This window comes from Drosophila serrata, unplaced genomic scaffold (assembly GCF_035046125.1).
Source record: "Drosophila serrata isolate PLE 108 unplaced genomic scaffold, ASM3504612v1 contig_241, whole genome shotgun sequence".
In the NCBI taxonomy this organism is placed as follows: Eukaryota; Metazoa; Arthropoda; class Insecta; order Diptera; family Drosophilidae; genus Drosophila; species Drosophila serrata.
The window spans coordinates 2,906,707-2,921,532 of NW_028257139.1; the positions used below are offsets into that span (position 1 = coordinate 2,906,707).

General features: G+C 38.0%; 1 protein-coding gene across 1 annotated transcript in view; it reads left to right on the forward strand.

The window, feature by feature from the left end:
- The first annotated feature begins 1,002 nt into the window (after positions 1-1,002).
- Positions 1,003-14,826, forward strand: part of LOC110188324 (trophoblast glycoprotein) — a 52,827-nt gene continuing 39,003 nt past the window's right edge. Inside the window, exon 1 of the mRNA XM_020958032.2 lies at positions 1,003-1,762. The gene's annotated coding sequence lies outside the window, so the exon portion shown is untranslated. The remainder of the gene's footprint in view (positions 1,763-14,826) is intronic.

Genomic DNA, 14,826 nt, shown 5'->3' on the forward strand with positions numbered 1-14,826 from the left:
AATTATGGGTGTTTGTTTGTCTGCAATGGAGTTCAGCAGTGTGTTGCGGCTCGACTCCGCGAATGCAGCGCAACGAACTCGAACAGGTTGGTTGGAACCTAACACAACAGCGAGGTGTGTTACAAATGTTGTCACACTATATCATATCCCCAAAGTTATAAATAAAAGAATATACATTTATGTTTATAAACTTATTTTTGGGGTAAATCAAAGTTTTTCAAAAATCATAAATGCATATCTATCACAGTTGATTCTAGAACTAAGACTTACCTCTCAGTGTAGAACTATATTCTTGATGACTTCAGTAAGGCCTTTTATGATATAATCGAGAGAAAGTTTCTTCCTGTTTATCCAGAGGTATTACATTGATCAGGTGATATTTTCAAGGTCAAAGGGCAACCTATCATAACAATTTTTAATATAGATGTTAACAGTGGGGAGGCCACGGACAGACTGAGGGCGGTGCGACGGGAGTACCTCTATTTATAGTCCCCCCATTAAAGAGAATAGAGAAAGTGAGAGTGAAAGCGAGAGAGAAAGAAATATCTCAAGAATGAGGGAGAGAGAGAGAGAAAGGGACAGATAGAGAGAAATTTATATCTCTAGAGATAGATCTATATACATAGATATAGAAAGGACGAAAGAGAGAGAGAGAGAGAGAGAGAGAGAGGATTTCTGTACATTTCTTGATAACTTTTATACTCATCCTCAATATTTTATACTAACTTTAAGTTAAAAAGTTCTTAAATTGATTTATTTCTGAGTTGTATCTTCAGTTTTATCTGCAATGTATGATGCTTTTTGTGTTCCTTAAAGTTTATTAATGTAAGTCTTTAAATAATTAAAATACGTTAGTTTAGGATACTCTGCTTGCATTGGTAAACTTCAACCAATTTTCTTGTTCTAGGCAAAAGAACTCCCACTCTACCACCCACTCTCAATTCGAACATCCAACATGTTTGAGTTGCAAGCTCGAAGCAAGCTCGCTTGGAGCCGGCTGTCATTGTGGGGGGCCACACTTGCCGCCTCTGCGTTCGCCTCTGCTGGCATTGGCGCTCGGCTTCAGATTCAGATATAGTTTCAGATTCCCATTCATTTTGTTTATAAACCGTGTGCTGTGCGGATGTGCGTCGCTGCGTCGAGTCAAATCGCCCGCTAAACACGCTACGAAGCTCGAACTTTAGGTTTACCGCTCGTCGGTCCGTTCCAAGTCCGCGAAGGCTGCCGCCCGCCACCCACAGGCTCTGTTCCCCGTCTTGGAAAATAAAAGAAAAATATAAAAGCGAAGAAAAGCCGAAAGAAAAGCGCGCGCGGCAAGTGAAGCGCACAGGTTAACCTGTGTACGTGTGTGTGTGTGGGATATGCCCGTGCGTATGGGTGATATACAGTGTTTATTTGTGTGATTTCTTTTGTTTGCTGGCCAATTGTGGGGCCTAATTGAATGCTTGTCTCATATGGGTTAAAAGAACCCAACAACAACAACAACAACAGCCGACTCGAGTGTTTCGCAACGCCATAAAAAAAAACATATATATACAGATATATATATTGGAAAAATAAAGAAGAGAAACACCGAAAGCAACACAAATACATATAAACAGGCGCACATATCGACGAGCAGCGGAGAAGAGAAGCTAAGCCAGAAATCATACATATATATATACACACAATATATATATATATATGATATAGATATAGCATATCGCATATAAAAACCAGTTTGGAGCCGCAGTAGCAGCGCAGTCGCAGCGTTTTAGCCGAGGTGAGTTCTGCATTGGTATGCGACTATCCGTGTGTGGGTGTGAGGTCTTGTGTGTGTGTCTGTGTCTGCCGCCCACATGTCGCGGCTTTCTCTGCCAGCTTCAACGTCGTCGTCAACGTCGCCGTCACAAACTGGCTTTTGTCGCTTGTAAAAAGTTCGAACAACAAAAAAATGTTTAATTTGATCGGAGAATCCACACACCCCTAAGCCCCCTCCCGCCCCCTCACAATCTCACCGAAAAAAATAAAATCCCAACAACTTGTTGAAGCATTCTTCAATTTCGCCAATCACACTGCGAAAATAACTATTAAATTGGACGATATTTTTTTATGTTGTGTATGAATATTTTTATGTTTTAATAAATAGTTTTAATATATGTAAATAACATAAGGTATTTTGGAAAGTGTTTCTTAAGAGAGATATAAAAATTTTCCTTAATATTTTTATTCACCTCCCTATGGAAGATCTATAAATAGTTCTTTATGTTTTATTATATAAAATCTATAGAACATCTAGAACAATTACAGACTATTTAACAATCTTAGAACTTAGATCTTAGAACATAAATGTAAGAAAACAATCTATGCTATATGCCTCTAAAAAATCTAAATAATTTTCAACAGAAATTTTATATATATTCATCATAAATAATACAATCATTCTGGATTGAATCTTGACATGTTGAAATCGACATTATAAACCAGAAATGAAACCCTTTCCAAAGGTTACAGTTCTATTTATTGTTTCAACTTTTACTACCAATGTAGAGATAATGTTTTTTATAATTCCAAATATCCATAAAGAAGTTAAAAAAAGAAATGAACAATACAAACCTTCTCTACTTTATCCTCAAAAAATTTTTATTTCCCAATAAATAAATGGACTATACATAAAGACATTAACTCGGGCATTTTCTTTTATAACATTACATAAAATAAATAATAAAAATGGAAAACACATTTAAAATAAAAACTAAAAGAGGCTTGTCTTAAAAATCAAAAGATTTTTAGACTCATATTTTATATTTTTTGTCTGAATTGCACTTTATATCCCAATGCCTCAAGTCAATCATTCTAGATTTGTTCTTAAAGAACTTTTCCACATTTGGACAAGAAATCCTTTCTAATTTCACAAAAAATATTTAATACAATTTCTAAAGAAATTTAAAATCCATAAAAAATATTTATTCCATCACCCAAATCTCTTTCCAAAATACACACAGAAGCATTCTCTTGGATATTAAAATAAAAACAAATTTGTCACAGCCTTAAACCTTATTAAAAATGTAAATATTTAATGGATAAATTCCGAATCTAGAGATTTGATTGTCTTATTTTTTCTTTGCTATGCTTCATTGGTCACAACACCGATTTGATTTTAGAACCTAGAAAATTTAAATCATTGCCAAAGACAGAGCTAGTGAAGAACTCGACAACAAAATACCAGAAAACTAAACTAATTTGCACAGTTTTGCGTTTGGCAAACTTTGTCTCTCTATGTTGGCAAAAAAAGACAAAAAAAAGAAGAAAAAACTCATTTAGACCAGAAGACGAAGCAGCAGAACAGCAACTGATAGTAAAGGCGAAACAACAACAATGGAGAAACCAGCCAGAAACACAGAAAGCTCCGAAAAAGTTTTTAATTGTCAACTTTAAGCCGAAGCCAACTTTGAAGGAATACTATATAGAAAAGTAGTTTTTTTTTCCTTCTCTGCTTTGACTTTGCCCCGCCTTTTTTATGGGCGGCACTCACTAATTGAAATTTAGTTTATTTGCTTTTAACCCTTTTTTGCCTCATTCAGGACTCCTTTTTTGCGGAAAAATGATTTGCTTAATGTTCAATGTTGAACATTTTGGTCTTTGTTGGTTATTTATTCAACTAATCAATATGGGAAAGGGAGAGAGAGAGAGAAATTCGATTGAGCATGCTAATTAGAATTTTCCCAAATCCCCATTGGGGTTTTCCCAGAGGTACTGACTTTATTTAAAGTTTTCCCCTAGCAATGTTACTTGTTTGTCTATCGAGTTATCTGGTTAAGTTTTTTTTCAGCTTTTTTACTTGTAAGTATCTGTTTAAATAACTAAGTTTAAGAGGAGTGTAGTAGTAAAAAATTGTTAGCAAAGCTATTAAGTTTTGTACTTAAAAAATACACCTAGGTTAGCTGTTATCTAAAATCTTGAAAGCACTTTAAATGCCGCAAACATTTAGGTTTATTGTTTAACCTTATGTAGCAAAATTTAACAGATTTATGACTCGTGATCTTTTTGTTAAAATATTCTTACTTTAAACTTGCATAGTTAAAAACATAATTAAATAAGGGAATGCTAAAAGATTGTATGTACTCAGAGAATATAAATAAACTGCAAGGTTAATAAATGTCATAACTTATTTTCTTACCCAAAGGATATTATAAGCTTCAGTGATTACCAGCCAGCTTCTTGGCTTTGACGCACTCACGTAATTATCTTTCAATCCCTGTGTCCTGATCTGCCCCAATGTGCCCCCCTCTTGCTCAAGCCTTTTTAATTTGTTTGGCCTGCTTTTGCAGCATCTTTATGTACTCGTATTTCACAGTTTGCCTCAATTACGGGCTACCAAGACCAGGACTCCCCGTTTAAAAGGGAACTTTTGTTTTCGTGCCATTTTTCATATACTTTCTCCTAGCTACGCACAAATTAAAAGTTTTCAGGACTTGCTGGGTACGTGTATATATGTGTGTGAGCAAGGACTCTAGTGCATCTGGAACTGGGGACTAAAACTGCCAACTATCCCTGCAAGCCAGACTTAATGCGCAACAATATTTTTTCTATCGCACAGCAGCAGGCTAAAACTATGTCCTGGGTATCCGAAAAAAAATTCATCCAACCATGTCCTGCCATGGCTCCTGCTCTGCTTTCTCCTCTCTCTCTGCTCCATATATTGTAAACACTTTCACCGGGCAAATATTTGGAATACATTCCCTGCTGCCACAGACAGACTTTTGGCATAATTTGTATGCAAAAATCTCAAATAATATACATGGGACGACACCCACTCCGTGAACATCCATGCATCTATGTATTTTAGAGGAATGTCGTCCCTGCTGGTGACAGTTTATAATTTCAATCAGTGTCATACTAGTGACAACTTGATATGTTTTATTGCCCTGACCAGGCATTCACCCATCACCCTTTATGCCTTAACGAAATTGAAGGGAAATTCATTTCATTCTTGAAGCCATTTTAGGTCGCAAAGTCAGTGGCAGGAAAAACAGGATATATTTACTTTAATTATTTCGCATGCTGGACACATGTCGAGCTATGAAAATATTCACACAAAAATGGGATAATTTTTAACTCTGGAAAGGAGTTTAGGTTATTTCTTTTGTGGCTTTAACAGAAATGCAAAAATTCATCCTTTTCGTGTGGAAAATATTTGTTTAGTTTGTGGCCTGGCCACTGGATGTAATTGCAGACCTGTCCGCCTGGAGCTGGCCAATTGTGGACAAAACTCCAGTCAGGTGGACCACCCGGATTGCCTTCGTAACCAGAAATAACTGAGCACTTTAATTAAATTGCCAAATATTCCGTCCGAGCTTCAAAACCCAAAAGAAATAGAAAAGAAAATGTGTAGCTTACCAACAAAAATGTCGAGAGCAAAGAACAAACGAAATTTTGAACAAAAATTTAAGCAAGTTCAACTGGAATGGAGAAACAAAAGCTTTTATTTGGATATTTGAGGCTAAAGCTAGAAAAAAATGGAGATTCCTAACAGTATTATAGAGTTAACACTTTGAAATTATATTTTTTCAGTAACTTGAAGGCCAATTAACTTTTGTACTTAACTTTTAACAATCGAAATTATTAAAAGCACTATTGTTTCAACTGCTTTCATGAGGAAAACGAGCTGTTGAGTTCTCAAATTCTTTGCCTTATCAGACAGCTGTCTTTTCCCGACACTTTTCTGTCAAAGGATAAGCGCCTTTTGCAACTTGATCACAGACTGCAATTTGCAATCTGCAATCTGCAACTGCAGCAAACCCAAAGTTTTAGAAGATGTGGGGGCAGTTTCGCAGCTAGCTATTGTTATGTTCCTTTGAAGACAATTTCAACTAAATTGCAAGTGCTGCAAAAGTTGGAGGGAGGCTACACCGAGTAGAAACCAGATACAGATACAACCAAACACACAAGTTGATTTCATGGGGCAAATATTTGAGCACCAAAAAAAAATATATATACATACATATACACACAATATCCAAAAGTGAGTCAGCAAAGGATGGGAGCTCGTCGGAGCCGTATAAATATTGCATAAAGCTCGCGTTTGGCAATTTAATTCAATCTGTAGAGAGTATGGGAGTAATACCTTTAAGAATCTCGGGGCTCGGCAAATATTTGCATAAAATCACAATTAAAGCGATTGCCGGCTGCCTTTAATTGTTTTGTATCTCGCAGATACAATGTGTAAGCCACGCCGCATACATTATCACCAAAGCGCCTCCCGTCTGGCGGGCTGTCGTACCTCCCCCCTTTTTTTGTCGGCGGAGTATGCAAAGCTAAAACAAAAAAATGTATAAATATATATGAATATATATACATATAAAACGTGGAGGCGTCGAAGCGAATTTATGACTCACGGGTTGATTTTTTTCCCTCCCATATTCCTGGCTGTTGCTGATATGTATCTGTATCTTGGCAACTGCAAATGCAGCCCGGTAATTGTCGCTTACGTGTTAAAGAGGTGAGCTAACAAAGTTCCAGTACTTCTTTTTTTCGGTATTCTTTTTGCACTTTTTTAGCTTTGGCACGCCAAAATGTCTCTCTTTCTGCGTATTTTTTTTTTTCGTCTGAACCACATTTGCCTTTGAGGCATGCCACAAGTCTGTCTCCCCCCTTTTCACCTTGCTCCTCGTGCTCCTCTTCACCTGTTCTCAGGTGTGTTTGTGTGTGTGGAACGTGCCACAAGCTGCCTGCTGCTGGAAATTTTCGTTTCTTTTCTCATTTCTGCACGCGTTCTGCTTTCTCCGACATCTATTTATACCTGAAATTAAACAGGGTAGCAGGGGTAGATTTGAAATTTAAATAAACCGACAATTCTTACCTTAAAAAGTAAAGAAAAAGGAAAAAAATATAGTGCAAGTTATTAAAATAAGAATTTATATTAGTTAATTCCTTTCGAAGGATACTCAAAGAAGATATAGAGGTAGAAAGAACATTCTTAAACCCTTTTACTATTTTTGGGCGTTTTTTTCTAATCTCCATTAATTATATTAAATTAAAAATTATTGAATCAAGTTAGCATTCTTTAAAGACCCCCAAATATATCCTTTATTTACAGGGTACCTTTTGTTTTGCAACTTCAAAATGCCCGCCATTATATCTGTTTCTTTCTTTTCCTCTGTTGGGGTTGCCTGTCTGCGGCTTATTGTGTGAATTACTGCCGGGCCGCATTCTCCTGCCGCCAGGATCTGCAAGGAGCAGTAGGGTTTCTCTGAGTTGGTTTTTGGGGGGCCGGCCTAAGCTGGTCGGATTACAGCTATCAGCTGCCACCCACCCTTCCCTTTGCCCCCAATATATGTCTGCCATTTCCACGAACTGCGTTTACGTTTTCCTTTTAAGCGAAAGGAACGGGGCACAGCCAACATCTTGACTTCTCGGAGGGGAAAGGAGACTGAAGAAGGGGACCCAGGGAAAGGTCAATGGCGTCCATCAAAGGCAAAGCCAATGGCCTGTCAAATTTAAATATAATTAGGCATAAATTGTTGCAATTTGTAAGGCAATTTACTGCGGCCACGCTTGTGAGGAAGAAGCTTATGGATTACGGAATTAATTAAGGGGAAAATGCTTGGCTTAAGGATGCGATTTGCCCCCAATTCAAAATGAAATTGTGGATTACAATGGACAGTAATAGGATTGGAAGAATCGAATAATAAAGCCTGTTATAAACCAAAAGGTTATTCCCTTTATCAAGATGCATCTCTTGCATCGGCTTTTACACCAGCTTCTTGTTGATTATAGCTTGGGAAAAATAAGTAAAATAAGAACAAGAACACTTGCAATTTCAATCTCTTCATTATTCATTAAACTTCAACGTGTTGTAGTTGCACTGCCGCCTCAGATATTTTTAGTTTTCAAGCAGAGGAGCAGCCTTCAGAACTATTTTTGTTAACTGAACTTTTTGGCCCAGATCCAGCTACAAAACAGGTAGAGGTTACCAAGGATGCCCTGTAAATATTCCCATTGAAATGTTGTCTACCTTTAATTGGAATTCGATTTGAGTCTTAAATAAATACAGAAATGACAGCACAAAAATTCGCATCAACAAAAAGCTCAACGGCAAGCGAAAAAATAGGGCTTGTACAGAATTGATGAGGAGGAAACACGACAGGCTGGAAAAAAGGGATTTCATAGTGATGAACATGAAATTGGATTGAAGCTTTAAAAGTGTGTGTTTTTGTTTTTACTTCACAATTTTAGGGGCAGCCAGGAAGGAACACTCTTAAAGTGAAAAATTGTTTGGAAAATCCAGAGGCCCAAGGTACATGCTGCCTGCCCGCATATCGACACAAATTGTGGAAATTGATTACGAGTGGCAAATACAAAGCACACTGGCTACCAAATGCATTCGCCTTTAGCTGCCATTATACCTGATATACCACCATAAACCGAAACCATTCCCTTTCCTTGGCTACAGAGTCCGTTGGAGCACACTGGTCATAAGTGGGTTTAGCTTAATTTGTGGCTAAATGTGAGCACATTTCGGGCAACTCCATGGACGTTGGGTTAGCTAATTGCAAAGGGGGGCGGTAGTAAAGCTATGTAAGCAAACAAATGGAAATTATTGAATTGCAAATGCGGGAAGGAGGGGAAATGCTGGTTAACAGGATTACTAATCATTGAACCGGTAGAAGAATGTCCAGCATAGAATTGCAGAGCAGCCTCCAAGGCAATGGTAGACTAATTAACTAAACCAGAAACTAATTATATAGCCAAAAGCGGAGCTAGTTTACTCTAAATGTAGAACTAATATTTTATGCATAAACTAAAGAGATGTTTGCCTAGGAAGGTAAGGGAAACATGCTTAGGGGTATTTTAATAAACCAAAAGAAGAAAAATTTAATTATGTTTACCAACCAAACCTAAGGAATACCTTAAAGATTAAAATATCCCTTTAAAAACATTTCCTGCATTCTGTCAATGAATTTTCCCCGAAATCTTGGCCAAACTTTCTAGACTTGTTAATGAAACCCCTAAAAAAGTTTTTACGACAAAATATCTGTAGTGTTTATTTACATTTTAGTAGATTTTCTTTGGCAAATCCCGACTCAAATTTTAAGATTTAAATCCTGAATTTATTTTTCCATCAACTCTCTCTCTGGCTTGAGCAGACATGAGCAATCAAAAAAGCATAAAATGCTTCACATATACAGTACATACATGTTCTTCAAGGCTGCTCGGCAGATGTGTGACTTAAAATTGCAACCTGCCAATGAATATTTTACACACCTGTGTAAAGCTGTGTCGCCCAGCTCGTACCTCATACTCGTAAATATATGCAACCTCCTTACCTGAGAGACATTAAATTTGTCACATCGTTTGCTGCCTTCGCCTTAAACCTGATGGCTTGTTGAACTTAACGCCCTGGCTTTTTGGCTTGAAAAGGCACAGCTTATCAGTCAAAACCCCCCTTTCCTGGGGGACTCCCCTCAAATAAATGTAGCAGTTTGGGTAATGGCAAACATATTTGAGATGTGAAGTGCTCAGCATTGATTACATTCAATTGGAATGGAATGGAAACCGAGCCGAACCGAGTCGAACCGAAAACTTGAACGATTTATTTGCCTTAACATTGCAGGTCACGCTCAGTGCACTAGTAAACCACTCTCCCCCTCCCCCGTCATCGGGGGAAAACAAGCTAAAAGTCAATGCCAAAATGTTAAGGGGTGGTGGCTCGTTAAAAATAAAAAAAAATTGAACATTTTCTGATTTATTTGCGCAGCGAGCGCGAAATGAAAAATTGCGTAAGCTGCGAAATTACTTTCCCAAAAGAGGCGAAAGAGGGGGGCATCATTAGTGGAGAGGGTGAGGGGTTCTTTTTGCACAAGGGGAGGGGTGACCCAGTATTTGCACAAATCTAATGAGTATTGGCTGAGGGGCAAAGGAATTTGCTTTTATTATTATTTTTATTTTTATTTTTTGTGCCCACTTTCCACTTTTCAGATGACTCGCAGAAAATGTTTGCAATTTCATGCGCTGGGGAAAAACAAACGAGAGCGGGGAATCAGCTCTCTCTCTCTCTCTCCCTCTAGGTTCTGCTACCACCAGGTTTTCCTCCTAGATTTTCCTCCTAGCTATGTCTCCCACATTGATAAGAAAGTTGAGCTCTTGTCTATGGCCATATCTTGTTCACTCTAGTCGACCCCCCCCCAAGGCAGTGCCATTGCATTGGCACCCCTTCCTCCCATACATTTTCCCGGCTAGAGTTTTCCCGCCCCCTCCCTCGCAGCCACATATGTGCTTAGGTGGGGGGCGTGGCATTGTCTGGCAGCTGCTGGCCAAAAATGCCAAGCGCCAGGACCTCGGTTATGAGCTTTTTCCTTGTCGTCCTTGTCTTCGTGGTCTCTTGGTTACTTTATTTGTTTGCTACTACTCTTTCGCCAAGCAAGCACTTGAACTATTTGGCCAAGAGGAAGTGAATCTATTGGACAAGGACTTTGGCGAGAACAAGAGAGAGCTGCTTGAGTTGATTCTTAGAATCCTTTTCATATTGACATATTAGGAGGAAGTTCTATTAAACTCAAAGAAGCTGAATGTTATGATTCTGAGCTATGAAGTTCTAATATTTATTTAATTAATAAATTATTTCGAGAAAAGGAAGGTCATTATTATATTACTATATGATAGTTTTTCTAATTAAAGTAATTAGTTATTAGTTTGAAGACATTTGTTGTGGGTTTGGTATTCTAAAATGGGTAAATTTAACATGTTTTCTTAACTTCCCTGAATTTAGACAATTTATACATTAATATATAGAATACAAATTATAGTAAAACGTTAGAATTGCCTTCGGAAAACTCTATCCTATGATTTATATTCCCTTCAAGTTTCTATTTGTTATTTGTTATGTGTGATGCACCTTAAGGGCATTACGAATTCGTTGAAAATGTTGTTTATGTTTTGCTTTGTTAACCATTTCGGGTTCGCTGTTGCTGTTATTCTGGCCATGGCCATTGGCTCCATTATTTTGGCCATGTCTGCCCTCGGGCCAGGGACAAAGACGTGTTGGGGCGGGGAAAAGGAGCAACTTTACCCCGGGACTAGGGGGTTGCAGGAGAGTGTTCCGTTTTTGGCTGTGGTTGGGTTTTTTGGTCTTTGCGGATGCCTCGTATTTCATTATCTATATATGTATGTGCCGGGCAATACATTGAGGATTCGCCTTTATCGCATTCCGCCGCCTCATCTGGCCCTCGCCTGCATTATGTTCGCCTGATTAATTTTTGAGTTGCTTTTTGGTAGGGAGTTGGGATCTGGATCGGGATTCGGTTAGTTTCCCACGCAAACGCTCCTGCGGAAGGTCCTCCTCCTTCTGCCGCCTTTATTTCTTTTCCTGTTTTTGGTAGATTCAGCTCCTTAATTGCAGATTTTCGCCTTAAATGTTGCGGTTATTATGTGCTGCGGCTTGCTTGTCTCGGTTTGTTGCTACTCTGGTTTGCTTGGCTGCGCTTATTAATTGTGTAATTTAGTTTTTGGGTGTTGCCCTTTGGCCACTTTCATGATAGCCAAGACCAATTACGGTTGGCAGGAGGCCAAAAGTTGCCACAACTTGGCGTGATTTTTGTATCTGCAACAACTTTTTGACAAAGATTAAGCGTGTTAAGAACAAATAATTCATAGGAAAGAGATTTAGGTTGTAATTAATTACTCTTTGAGGTTTTATGTTTGTTTTTGGGTTGTAAAAAAGTTTAGTAAAGTCGATTTCTTACATCTGAAACCTATTAAACGCTGTCCTGAATTATATAAATAAAAAAATTGGGAAAATAGCTCTTTTTGAAAGTAAATCTATAAGAAAGTAAAACGTAGAGTATACTAAATAATTTAAATATTACAAAGTTTGTGACATCATTATTATATTTGCTTAAACATTTTCTATTGTTATCAAAGAAAATTAGTCTTTAATTCAATTTCAAATACGTTTAACTGACATTTATTAGCATAATTCAATGAATAAATTGCACACAAAAAAATCAATTCTGAATAGAATACTTAACAAAGCTTAAATCTGAATAAAATACTCAACAAATTTTAAATTGCTTACTTTAATTACCCAATAAATATATAACAAAATAACATTCAATTAGTAATAATTGGAAACTTATTAAAATATTTAACAAAGCTGAAATCACCCAATAAATATATAACAAACAATTAGTAATAGAAACTAAAATATTTCAAAAATCTTTAACATATCATATATCGTCTTACTTTTTGTTAAATTTCCCCCACATAAATAAAACAATCTCAACATTGATTAAGCTCTGTAATGTTTCTTCTTAATGTTTTTCCCATTATATAATGTGGCAGCTATCGGGACTCTCCAGAATGTTTACACTCCTGAGTGTTGCCACTCCACAAGGGGCACAAACCTCGACGCCCGAGTGTTTGCTCCCCGACTGGTGGTTCCCTCCGTGTTTGTTTGGTCCCATTTGGTTGGCAAAATTATTGAATTTTTCGCCTAATTTACTGCGTTTACTTCTTTCTATATTCATAACGCGAATACTTTATGTGCGCTCGCCCAAGTTGCGTATACGTAACGTAATTTATAAACGCACGAGGGTGCCAAGGAATGGGCAAGGGGGGAGCGGGGAATGCCATAAAACTTTGCCCAGCAAAAGCAGCAACCTCATCTCTGGTAAGGATGATGGCTGGAAATCTTATGGAGCAGGAGGAGCAGTTCATTCTTCCCACCAGATTTCAGTTCGACTTTTCCGAGCGCTTTGGGGCAGCTTCTTTGTTTCTGTTTGCTGCTGCTGTTGTCGCATCTCAAATTGAATTTGGGTGGAAAACTTTTGCCACCTCCTTATGCTGATGACAAGTTTGTATCTGCGCCTCACACTCCGTTCGAGTACCTGGCTTGGAGAGTTTTAATTTAGTAATATCGATAAGGCGCGAGTGTACAAGTTTGTCCAGCGAGTTTGGTAATGTATGTAGTATGTGTATACGGGTTTCTGCCACGGATGCAGGGCAAACACTTTGCTTATTAAGTGCCTCCGCACTTTGTTAACTCCCAGACTGGATTGCAAACAGCAAGAAAGAGAGAAAAAAATAAGTAAACTGGTAGAAACGTGGCAAAAAAAACGAGGAGAGAACGTTAAAACCAATTCTCATGCCCATGGCTGGCATAAGGCACGCACTCGTCAGGCTCCGGGCCAGAAGGAAAAAATATATATCATATATGTATGTATTTGTATGAGAACTGAAAAAAAATGCCCCGAAACTTGTTTAACAGCATTTTTCCCTGTCTGCTCCTGCTTCTCTCTGCCGCCCACTCCTTGGAGAAGAGGCGTGACCGATCCATAGATGGTATGGGCATTACCCTGTTATACGATGAGGTGATCAATCCATCAATAGATTGTTGCTGATTGATGTTTAACAAGGAGAAGGAGAAGGGAGAAGAGAAGAGAAGGGAAGAGAGGAGGGGAGAAAAGAAGAGCAGAGTAGAGGAGAAGAGAAGGTAGTAATTATCTTACCCAATTAAGGTTCAATAAAGTATGTGGTGTATAAAATTGTATTCAATGATCAAAGGAAATCTGTTTAAGGCTTAATTAATTTGATTAAATGATATTAAACTTTCCCTATATTATGTGTATTAAGTTTATTAAAGTTCTTAAGTTTAAAGTATAGATTATTCTCACTTTAAGAATTTCCCTTTTAATGTAGATTAATAAATCTTAGTTATCCCCTATTCATCATTACCCACTTAATACCCTCGCTGAAAGATCCATATTAAAAAAGCCAAAAAAGGGCAACAGAAAACAAGTTAAGAAGCAGGACAAATGCATATACAACAACAAGACGATAACATGGCACATAACAAGTCCATATGAGTTATAAAGCGCGGCTTATAGAACTCCGTAGACACCATGGCAGTACCACAACCTCCCTCCCCCCTACCCCCCTTAAACCCCTCTTTGGACCCCACTGAACATTCGCATTGTGTTTTTCGCACTCTTTTTTGTGAGATCTGTTTCTCTTTCTGCCTTTGTTTTGCTTTCTGTTTTATTTTTTTCAGAGCTTCTGTGGCCAGTGGTGTAGGAAAGGGGGTCCCTTTGGAGCTAGAGTTTTTATATAAAACTTGTTCTTAATTATTTTAATATTATTGAAGATTGAAGCAAATATTCAAATATTTTCTTAATTTACAAATCATTCCAATTTTAAAACAATACTAAACTAGTCAATTATTGACAGACCTTATAAAACACAAAAAAAAATCTCAGAATTCAGACGAGGTAACGATAATTAAGCACATTAACTGGTTGGGAATTATAGTGTCAATTTAAACTGTAGAAAGCTTAAGGCAGTGTCTGACCTCTATGTTCGTTGGGCTAAGCTTTGCTTAGAAGACTTGCTATAATTTCCTTTAAATTGATCACAATTAAACCCCCATGAAAAATGTAATCCCCCTTTTAAATAATACCACCTCCACCCCTGACCCCAAGCTGTTTCTTTTTTCCGTTTCTGTTTCTGTTTGCTGATGTTTTCGCATCTGCAGCCGATGCCTCGTATAAATGCATATTGGTGTCGCCGCTCTGCCCTCTCCGCTGCCCTCTCCGCTGCCCTCTTAGTAAATACAACGGAATGGCCGGCAGGAATAACAATAACAACGGCGACGCAGAAGAATAAGCTGCTCGAGCGGGACACCGACAGCGACAGCAGGAATAAAGGGTCTTGCGGGTGGCGGGGAGTGTGTGCGGGGGGGGGGGCTGTCTCCCAGTATGGCTGCATTGGGATCTCGGCTTATGCGTTTTTCATGTAGCTGGCGAATTTTCGCTGAAAAACAACAGAAGCAAAAAGAAAGCAAAAACACAA